The sequence below is a fragment of the Acipenser ruthenus genome, unplaced genomic scaffold, assembly GCF_902713425.1.
Source record: "Acipenser ruthenus unplaced genomic scaffold, fAciRut3.2 maternal haplotype, whole genome shotgun sequence".
Classification (NCBI taxonomy): Eukaryota; Metazoa; Chordata; class Actinopteri; order Acipenseriformes; family Acipenseridae; genus Acipenser; species Acipenser ruthenus.
Genome location: NW_026707489.1, coordinates 1 through 12,293, shown reverse-complemented (window position 1 = coordinate 12,293; position 12,293 = coordinate 1). Strand labels below are relative to the sequence as shown.

Genomic DNA, 12,293 nt, shown 5'->3' with positions numbered 1-12,293 from the left:
TCTGCAGGACACTGTCCCTTAAAAGCGGCTCCAGGGCTCAGAGTCACAGGAGTGAGCCACACTGACCCTGACACTCACCACTACAAGTCACCTCTCCTCAAGAAAGAACCAGAATTGAAACGACTTCTCTTAAGTTCTGGATGTCACTCAGGCACACAGCCACACACTCCAGGAATCTGTCAAAGACAACAATAACGACCAAGCGAATGACATTCTATCAACTGCAGAGCAAACACTGGTCATGGAACGACCTTCAGAAGCATGTCAAACTATCTCATTATTAACAGATTAAAAAAATCAGGGGGGAAATTTTATTTCTGATAAATGTACTTGTTTTAATTAATTTTAAAGTTGCAAATAATCCAATGGAATGTCCTGATTAATTAATGTTTCATGGTATTATTATTTTTGAAATGTTTCTGTTAATCTGTTAATGTGTGTGATTGTTTCTGTATTGCTGCCCTCTTGGTCAGATCTGTCGCCAAAAAGAGATTTTGAATCTTAACGTGACTTCCTGGTTAAATAAAGGTTTTAAAAAAAACAAAAAAACATGATCCAAAATACAGTGACCCTGTGTGGCAGTCACCCACAGTGCAGCACAAACACCCCACATGACAGATCAGTGACCCACAGTGCAGCACAAACACCCCTCATGACAGATCAGTGACCCACAGTGCAGCACAAACACCCCACATGGCAGATCAGTGAAACACAAACACCCCTCATGACAGATCAGTGACCCACAGTGCAGCACAAACACCCCACATGACAGATCAGTGAAACACAAACACCCCACATGACAGATCAGTGACCCACAGTGCAGCACAAACACCCCACATGACAGATCAGTGAAACACAGTGCAGCACAAACACCCCTCATGACAGATCAGTGACCCACAGTGCAGCACAAACACCCCACATGACAGATCAGTGAAACACAGTGCAGCACAAACACCCCACATGACAGATCAGTGAAACACAGTGCAGCACAAACACCCCTCATGACAGATCAGTGACCCACAGTGCAGCACAAACACCCCACATGACAGATCAGTGACCCACAGTGCAGCACAAACACCCCTCATGACAGATCAGTGACCCACAGTGCAGCACAAACACCCCACATGACAGATCAGTGAAACACAAACACCCCTCATGACAGATCAGTGACCCACAGTGCAGCACAAACACCCCACATGACAGATCAGTGACCCACAGTGCAGCACAAACACCCCACATGACAGATCAGTGAAACACAAACACCCCACATGACAGATCAGTGACCCACAGTGCAGCACAAACACCCCACATGACAGATCAGTGACCCACAGTGCAGCACAAACACCCCTCATGACAGATCAGTGACCCACAGTGCAGCACAAACACCCCACATGACAGATCAGTGACCCACAGTGCAGCACAAACACCCCACATGACAGATCAGTGAAACACAAACACCCCACATGACAGATCAGTGACCCACAGTGCAGCACAAACACCCCACATGACAGATCAGTGAAACACAAACACCCCTCATGACAGATCAGTGACCCACAGTGCAGCACAAACACCCCACATGACAGATCAGTGAAACACAGTGCAGCACAAACACCCCACATGACAGATCAGTGAAACACAGTGCAGCACAAACACCCCTCATGACAGATCAGTGACCCACAGTGCAGCACAAATACCCCACATGACAGATCAGTGACCCACAGTGCAGCACAAACACCCCTCATGACAGATCAGTGACCCACAGTGCAGCACAAACACCCCACATGACAGATCAGTGAAACACAAACACCCCTCATGACAGATCAGTGACCCACAGTGCAGCACAAACACCCCACATGACAGATCAGTGACCCACAGTGCAGCACAAACACCCCACATGACAGATCAGTGAAACACAAACACCCCACATGACAGATCAGTGACCCACAGTGCAGCACAAACACCCCACATGACAGATCAGTGACCCACAGTGCAGCACAAACACCCCTCATGACAGATCAGTGACCCACAGTGCAGCACAAACACCCCACATGACAGATCAGTGACCCACAGTGCAGCACAAACACCCCACATGACAGATCAGTGAAACACAAACACCCCACATGACAGATCAGTGACCCACAGTGCAGCACAAACACCCCACATGACAGATCAGTGAAACACAGTGCAGCACAAACACCCCTCATGACAGATCAGTGACCCACAGTGCAGCACAAACACCCCACATGACAGATCAGTGAAACACAGTGCAGCACAAACACCCCACATGACAGATCAGTGAAACACAGTGCAGCACAAACACCCCTCATGACAGATCAGTGACCCACAGTGCAGCACAAACACCCCACATGACAGATCAGTGACCCACAGTGCAGCACAAACACCCCACATGACAGATCAGTGACCCACAGTGCAGCACAAACACCCCTCATGACAGATCAGTGACCCACAGTGCAGCACAAACACCCCACATGACAGATCAGTGAAACACAAACACCCCTCATGACAGATCAGTGACCCACAGTGCAGCACAAACACCCCACATGACAGATCAGTGACCCACAGTGCAGCACAAACACCCCTCATGACAGATCAGTGAAACACAGTGCAGCACAAACACCCCTCATGACAGATCAGTGAAACACAAACACCCCTCATGACAGATCAGTGACCCACAGTGCAGCACAAACACCCCACATGACAGATCAGTGACCCACAGTGCAGCACAAACACCCCACATGACAGATCAGTGCAGCACAAACACCCCACATGACAGATCAGTGACCCACAGTGCAGCACAAACACCCCACATGACAGATCAGTGAAACACAAACACCCCACATGACAGATCAGTGACCCACAGTGCAGCACAAACACCCCACATGACAGATCAGTGACCCACAGTGCAGCACAAACACCCCTCATGACAGATCAGTGACCCACAGTGCAGCACAAACACCCCACATGACAGATCAGTGACCCACAGTGCAGCACAAACACCCCACATGACAGATCAGTGACCCACAGTGCAGCACAAACACCCCACATGACAGATCAGTGAAACACAAACACCCCACATGACAGATCAGTGACCCACAGTGCAGCACAAACACCCCACATGACAGATCAGTGACCCACAGTGCAGCACAAACACCCCTCATGACAGATCAGTGACCCACAGTGCAGCACAAACACCCCACATGACAGATCAGTGACCCACAGTGCAGCACAAACACCCCACATGACAGATCAGTGACCCACAGTGCAGCACAAACACCCCTCATGACAGATCAGTGACCCACAGTGCAGCACAAACACCCCACATGACAGATCAGTGAAACACAGTGCAGCACAAACACCCCACATGACAGATCAGTGACCCACAGTGCAGCACAAACACCCCTCATGACAGATCAGTGAAACAGTGCAGCACAAACACCCCACATGACAGATCAGTGACCCACAGTGCAGCACAAACACCCCTCATGACAGATCAGTGACCCACAGTGCAGCACAAACACCCCACATGACAGATCAGTGACCCACAGTGCAGCACAAACACCCCACATGACAGATCAGTGAAACACAAACACCCCACATGACAGATCAGTGACCCACAGTGCAGCACAAACACCCCACATGACAGATCAGTGAAACACAAACACCCCACATGACAGATCAGTGACCCACAGTGCAGCACAAACACCCCACATGACAGATCAGTGAAACACAGTGCAGCACAAACACCCCTCATGACAGATCAGTGACCCACAGTGCAGCACAAACACCCCACATGACAGATCAGTGAAACACAGTGCAGCACAAACACCCCACATGACAGATCAGTGAAACACAGTGCAGCACAAACACCCCTCATGACAGATCAGTGACCCACAGTGCAGCACAAACACCCCACATGACAGATCAGTGACCCACAGTGCAGCACAAACACCCCACATGACAGATCAGTGACCCACAGTGCAGCACAAACACCCCACATGACAGATCAGTGACCCACAGTGCAGCACAAACACCCCTCATGACAAATCAGTGACCCACAGTGCAGCACAAACACCCCACATGACAGATCAGTGAAACACAGTGCAGCACAAACACCCCACATGACAGATCAGTGACCCACAGTGCAGCACAAACACCCCTCATGACAGATCAGTGAAACAGTGCAGCACAAACACCCCTCATGACAGATCAGTGAAACGCTGATGTACAGGTAAGTAAGCTGGGCTGAGTTGAGTGGGGGACGGAGGGGGGTGATGCTGGGACACCAGAATCACCGTCGAGCCCTCTTGAGGTGTCGTGGGCTAGTCGACGAAACACTGAGGATGGAAGGTGCCCACTTGAAAACCTCAGAGATGTACCCTACTTAGCTCAATCCAGACGGTTGTCATGCTGATGCGCTGGGGAGGCCGCACTATGGTTGATCCCCGGAGCCAGCATCGCAGCCGTTGTGTGTGCTGATGCGCCAGGGAGGCAAAATAAGCTGATCCCTGGAGCCAGCATTACACTTCAGCCATTAACACCAGACAGAAGGATATCTACATCATCATATGGAAGGAAACGTAAATGGATGGAGACACATATGGATCACATTAGTTTACTGTAAAGCTACGTCTTAGTTGGTGCTTATCTTGGTGAGAGCCGAGTTCAAATCAGCATGAAGTTTTAACATCTACTCTCGTGTAATGGAAATCATAAGTTTTAGAATAAAAATAGCATTATTCCCTCACATGGCTCATCTTGACCACTAGAGGTCTCCTGAAACATGGTCAGCCAGGATAATGAATGTTCAAGTCATTGTTTATGGAGTAATGGGTGGTTTTGTTGTCTAATTAAATCCACCTGTATTATCAAATCATGCAAACTAAACAATTTACATTATGAAAAGTGGAGTTCACTATCTTAAGCCAAGTCTTCCAACTTGATGCATTCAAAACTTCACCTAAAAATAACATACAAGATCACTGTGCAATCTCCCCTACAGTGCAGCGTGCTTTAAATGAACAAGCATGCCCTGTGAATGCCAGCAGTGTCTCCCCTGCAGTGCAGCATGCTTTAAATGAACAAGCATGCCCTGTGAATGCCAGCGGTGTCTCCCCTACAGTGCAGCGTGCTTTAAATGAACAAGCATGCCCTGTGAATGCCAGCGGTGTCTCCCCTGCAGTGCAGCATGCTTTAAATGAACAAGCATGCCCTGTGAATGCCAGCGGTGTCTCCCCTACAGTGCAGCATGCTTTAAATGAACAAGCATGCCCTGTGAATGCCAGCGGTGTCTCCCCTACAGTGCAGCATGCTTTAAATGAACAAGCATGCCCTGTGAATGCCAGCGGTGTCTCCCCTGCAGTGCAGCATGCTTTAAATGAACAAGCATGCCCTGTGAATGCCAGCGGTGTCTCCCCTACAGTGCAGCGTGCGTACAATCAGTTGCATCACAGTACAGTAGATCACTCACATTACAAGACAAATCCACAAACAGCAGCCTTCAGAGAGTCCCTCCACTGCGATGACTTTGTTATTTCACATGCAGACACGGTGCTGTCTCCCACTCCTGCTCACAACGGCAAAACCAAAACCACATGAAAAGGATACTTCTCTCATCAGGCCCCATATTCAAAGTGTCACTTCATCACCTAAAATTAAAAAAAAAATTAAACAATCTATAAATGCTTTCAGCCTAGTTGGACATTATATACAACTTTACCTGTCCCACAAGTGTCCCCCAAAAAATACATAGCATGCACCCCAAGTTGAAAGAGGCAGCATTAATCCTTACAATAGTTGCAGGGAAGAACAACTTCTGCATTAATTAACTGCATTGAAATCAAGACAATCACGGCTATATAAAGAATCATTAAATACAATCACAAGTGTTACTAACTACCTTAACAAACAGTTACTCCGGGTTCAAATACAGTCAGCACTCTTTATTGCCACTCAATATTATTTTGAAAATATCACTTGCCAAAAGAGACGACATGTGGCACTGTAATACAGAACATACTTTTAAATCCGGTGTGCATTGTAGCAGTGTGTGTGTGTGTGTGTGTGTGTGTGTGTGTATATAGCAGTGTGTGTGTTTATTGTGTTCAGGTTACCTTGTGTAGCTGCTCGGGACTCTCACTGTGTGTGTGTGTGTGTGTGTGTGTGTGTGTGTAGCAGTGTGTGTGTTTATTGTGTTCAGGTTACCTTGTGTAGCTGCTCCAGACTCTCACTGTGTGTGTGTGTGTGTGTGTGTGTGTGTAGCAGTGTGTGTGTTTATTGTGTTCAGGTTACCTTGTGTAGCTGCTCCAGACTCTCACTCTGTGTGTGTGTGTGTGTGTGTTTATTGTGTTCAGGTTACCTTGTGTAGCTGCTGCAGACTCTCACTGTGTGTGTGTGTGTGTGTGTGTGTGTGTGTGTGTGTTTATTGTGTTCAGGTTACCTTGTGTAGCTGCTCCAGACTCTCACTGTGTGTGTGTGTGTGTGTGTGTGTATATAGCAGTGTGTGTTTATTGTGTTCAGGTTACCTTGTGTAGCTGCTCCAGTCTCTCACTGTGTCTGTGTGTGTGTGTGTGTGTATATAGCAGTGTGTGTGTCTACTGTGTTCAGGTTACCTTGTGTTGCTGCTCCAGACTCTCACTGTGTCTGTGTGTGTGTGTGTGTGTGTTTATTGTGTTCAGGTTAGCTTGTGTAGCTGCTCCAGACTCTCACTGTGTGTCTGTGTGTGTGTGTGTGTGTATATAGCAGTGTGTGCGTTTATTGTGTTCAGGTTAGCTTGTGTAGCTGCTCCAGACTCTCACTGTGTGTGTGTGTGTGTGTGTGTGTGTGTCTGTGTGTATAGCAGTGTGTGTGTTTATTGTGTTCAGGTTACCTTGTGTAGCTGCTCCAGACTCTCACTGCGTCTGCAGGGCTGAAGTGTTTGTTCAGAAGAGCAGGCAGGCTGTGCCACACTGACCCGGGGTGAGGCGAGGCGTGAGAGGAGGGGTGAGGTGAGGGGCGAGATGAGGGGTGATCTGTGCTGTGCTGTGCTGTGCTGTGCTGTTCAGCCTACCTGCCAGCGCCTTGCCTTTGTAGAGGAGTCCCTGTTGATTGACAGGTATGTTGAGCCTGTCAGAGACCAGACTCCAGACTGTGGAGACCTTCTCATCCTCACAGACCTGTCAAGAGGCAAGAACACACAGACACACAGTGAGGGGACGAGCATTAAAACACTGAAACCACATCTTCATCCTCACCGGACAGGCGAGAGACAACACACACACACACACACACACACACACACACACACACACACACACAGTATCAGAGCAATCTAGCGAGGGGGACGGTCGAGTATTGTCAAGAGCAAAAACACACTTTCATAAAAATTGCTGCTTTTGTATTATTATGGTCTGTATGTGTGGCATGCTATAGAAATGTATTGTGGTTTGTTCTTTTTTTGTGCTCTGTACTGTACAGTGCTTTGTGAAACGCTTGTACAAAAATCGCTATATAAATGCAATAAATAAATAAATAAATAAATACACTGGAAGTGCTTCACATTGTCACAGACCAGTATTATGAACTTGCTCTTGGTCTACAGCCATAATATTGTGTGAGAATTATTTCTCAGTCTCACAGATGAACCGACATTTAATGCAAGGGCCGAAAACAATATGTCAATTTAAACACAATAGCAACACTGAGGTGAAGATACAAGCCCAACACATTTCTCTTAGAGGTAGTCGAGCAAAGCAAGAGGCGAGGACGGACACATCTGCTGGAAACGCATGGATTTGAATTTGTTTCCAGGTTCATTTCAACACACAGCCCTACACGCGTGAGACACTCTAGCCTGCATGTATTCCGCTCACGTGTGCAGGAGTGACGGCAGGCGCAAGAACGCTGTGTGTTGTGTGTGGAGAGAGTTCGGGTGCGTTCACGACACGCAGACTTCCGTCATTCTGCGCAGAATCCGCACAGAATCGGAGCAAGTAGCCAAGGAATTTTCGGAATCTTTGCAGAATCTGCGCAGACTTAACAAAGTCTGCCTCTCGTGAACGCACCCCCTGTATTCTTAAATCGTGGGTCACGTGATTACGAGGCACACACTGACAAACCCCACACATTGTGTTTTTTCAGTTTATATCTTGTTAAAACAGAAAACTATGTTAATTAAAACAATAAACTCCACACAAATACATAAACAACACAGTGAATTCCAATCAGAAATTACAGTTTAAGTGACTAATGTAATCGACCACCATGGATCCCAAAATGATCCAATACATTTCAATGCTGCAGGGAACAAGAACAACAATAAAAACAGCGACGCCACTCCTTCACAACTCGTGTGCAGCGAACACCCAACAATAAAAAGAAATTAACACACACCCGGTGATATTAAAACCATGAAGAGGCAACAACCTCGTGTGTGCACAATAAAGCATTAGCGGGGGCAATCAGATAAATCATCCATAGCAAAAAACAACACAGCAACATTAATTTGCGGTCCATTGTCGGACTGGGTCCGACATTGCAATTATTCCTCACAGGTCCTTTCTCAGACTGGGTCCGACATCATTATAGCAACGCAATAAACGGATGTTTAGTCGTTTTTTCTCGGAAAAAGCCGAGAAAACCATTCAATTGCCGAGTGGGAGCGACAGGAGCCGAGACAAGTCGAAAAAAAAAAGGCGTATCTCATGAATAGTCATATATGGTATCAGGTATCAGATAACGGGGCGTTCATAGTAAACAAGCTGGCTGAGTGCGTCAGCGCACAGAGACTATCATGGACATTTGTAGAGCTTTTTTCAGATGTTATTGTAATAAAATAATGACTTGGATCGCATTATTGAGGAGTTTGGTGATAAAACGAGTGATCCGGAGATGATCGATCGGTATGTACGACTATTATTATTATTATTATTATTATTATTTCTTACATAGGTAAACGCTATAGCAAACGAAAGGGTGGGGCGGGGCTGGAGATGCCTAGTGAGTGCTTTGTTGATATGCAGGGCCATTTAAACCCGTTTGACTGAAAAAAAAATACTTTTAAACAGCGCGTCTAAATGAACTGCGCGTGTGAAAACCTGACGTGCCTGTTGCGCACTTAATAAATGGACTGCAAAGGGTTAAAACAAACACAGAAAACGGAGGCTGGCGCGCTGTCGATTATGACAAACAAAAAGGATGAGATGAAGCCGTACAGCCAAAACACAAGCCCCTTAAACAGGTGTAAATAACAATACGGTTTTGTTTTACCTGAGGAGAATCCTCCTATTGCGATGTGAAACTCCAGGCAAGCATGGGGGCGGACATTCTGTGAAGCGCGCATGCTGACGTAGGCTTTGTTATGACCGTGAACGCGCCTGATGGAAGTCTGTGGGGACCCTGCTTTCACTGCTCGTGCTGTGCCCTGTAGCTCAATATGCAGGGGTTATTTTTTTATATTAAAAAAGCCGTTTTGTGGCTTTCCAAAGACGTATCATGCGTCTGGATCGGATGTTCGTAGACAAAATGATAATTGTTTACATTTGGTCAAATACAAGATTGCATGTAGTTTCCGAACATCTCCCCCTGGTGGTTAATTGCGGTGTTTACGGCAGAATAATTCAATGGGTTTCTCCATATCCCGTATATTTTCATATTACCCATAATTCAATTTGTGACACTTAACTGGAAAGGTACATATATTTAAAATTAAATATATATTTTTAATAATTAAAATTGTATAAAACATTGAACATATATTATCCACAAACGCCGTTTTGGTAACAATATAATATTTGAACTTATTTTAATATATAAATTAATGGGTAGTAACCCTAAATTGAATTTTACTTGGTTATACGAATTATAAATAGCTATTGGAATGACGTAATTAGCATATATCCCAATTATCCTGAATTGTAAAATACTGATTTGTGAGGAATAAATGAAAAGTTATGTGTAATATATATATATAGATATATATTTTTTAATTTCAAAGAATTAAATTGTATAAAACATTAACCATATAATCCTCAATGACCACTTTGGTGACAATATAATATTTTTTATCATTTTAAGATAGAAATATACTGTAATAAAATCAAACCACAAATAGACTTTGGACTAATTATATGAGTTATAAATAACAATTGAACTCTTTATATATTATATAGCAAGAGCTGTGTGGCTTGAGCTAGTGATTGTGCTTGGTATGAGTGAAGTGGCTGAGATGAACGTGTGTGAGTAAATACAGTGCTGAGAAAGAAGGCTGACTGGAGAGAGAGAGAGATGGGAGCCCCCCAGGAAAGGAAAGGGGGGGTGGGTGGAGAGATGGGAAGAAGAGAGAGGGACAATGTGGAGGGGCGCGGAGGATGAAGAGGGGCAAAGACGAGCCACGCGCGTCAAAAAGGCCAGCGCGCTGGTCTTTTTGACGCGCGTGGCTCGTCTTTGCCCCTCTTCATCCTCCGCGCCCCTCCACATTGGACATAGACCACCCCCCCCGACCACTGCCTCTTGACCCATGACCATTCACTTATGAGCCCTTCAACCTTTTAGGATATACATTTTATTTTCTTTTATACATTTTAACCCTTTAGACCCCTGAATAATTAAAGAACCCTTTTGGAGATTCCTTGAAATTTTTGCAAAAAACAGATTTCACTTGACTTATTGAAATAACTGTCTTGGAAATTCTATTGAAAGGAAGAGAGACTGTAGATTCTCAAACAGCAAGCTTTATTAAGATTTGCAAACCTGGAACCTGTCACAACACTCAGTGCAGAGTCAGTTTGAGAACAAGCCCACATAACACTGCCAAACTTGGATATTTATAGGTACCTCCACAAACTGTCTATGTGACAGTTGGGCATGTAGCAACTTGAGCAAAACTCTTGCATACAGAGGAGACAGAGACCATATTTTTAGTAGAACAGACAGTCAAAAGGGTGGCTCAAAATTATCTTCATGACTCATAACTTCTACTTTTGCAATTGGTTGCCACATTGTAACGGTTTGAAACTAAAAGCTTCAGCCAACAGCGAATAAAACAAAAAAAAAACGAGGGTCCTCAATTAACAAATTTAATGCCACACACACCAGTAAACTACACACAAGTGAATCGCAAATGATTTAAGACAAGCCCACAAATAGTAGAGGGTAAAGCAACAAACAATTTTAAAGTCTGGCAAGGAAATAAAGATATGAAATAGCGAATTACTAATATAGTAAAAAAAACTTATAAATGTATAAGTTATATATATATATAACAAAAATTATCACACACATATCACTCATGCAAAACAATGTCCCGAACAAATCAAGCCCAAAAAACAATCCAAGTAATCCAACCGAGCAAAAAAGAAACAAATGCAAAAAATGGAAACAACCCCAGAATGATCTCACCTGACTGTTTGTTTGTTTGTTGATGCTTATTCTGTAGTTCCAGTGGCAGTCCAACAGCAACAAGTTGTCCAAGAGATGCTCCAAGGTAGGTATAGTTCTTATTTAATATAATTTTCTTGTAAATAAAATCCTGAAAGTCAACTGGAACCCATTCAGAACCTGCACACAAACCACACCGCCATACACAAAATGGAGGAACCCAGAACACAAAACCTGCCTCCCTTCAACCCTCTACCTGTTTAAAAAAGAACAAAGGCTCATGGGAGTTCAGCCTTCTTAAAGGGGAATCCTTAATTAAATAGATACAATAATTAAGAAGTTACCTGGCCAGGCATTTTAACTAAAGGGAGTGTTTATTTAAACACTTGTGTGGCTAGTGCCACAACATGTTAGCGTTCACATTTAGAAGACAGGATGCTTGGTGCTATCTGTGGATACCCCTCTTGCTGACAGCGGCATTATTCTGCACGCAGCTATTTGTTGCAAACATAAGATACAGAGTAGAAAAATACAAACAGTTACAGAGTGCTACAATACAAGTTATTACATTAAAATATGTGTTCTTAACATTGTCTAGAATACCTTGTTTTGTGAATTTTCTACCACATAACCATAAATGAAAAACTTTGACAAATCTTTCACTACACATTTTCTTTGTTTTGAACAGGTCAAATTATTGTTTCAAATAACACAAAATTGAAAGTTTTCTAAAATAAAACCTGTTGTTTTACTGCAACAAATTTAAGCCGATATAAAGAAATGCAAGAAAAAAACCTGTTTAACACTAAAACCACAGAGACATCGGACAACATACAACCACTGAAGCTGCAAAATATGTGTCTATTTATTTACAAAAACATCACATATATAAAAACATGACAATCAAATCAAATAAACTC

General features: G+C 44.3%; 1 long non-coding RNA gene across 1 annotated transcript; it reads right to left on the bottom strand.

Moving 5' to 3' along the window:
• Window positions 1-5,356: 5,356 nt before the first annotated feature.
• LOC131727457 (uncharacterized) lies at window positions 5,357-11,837 on the bottom strand. Its single transcript, XR_009322179.1, has 3 exons — window positions 11,395-11,837; window positions 7,067-7,172; window positions 5,357-5,666 (listed from the first exon to the last, which is right to left on the bottom strand). It is a non-coding gene; the product is annotated as an uncharacterized LOC131727457 (long non-coding RNA).
• Between the last annotated feature and the right edge of the window lie 456 nt (window positions 11,838-12,293).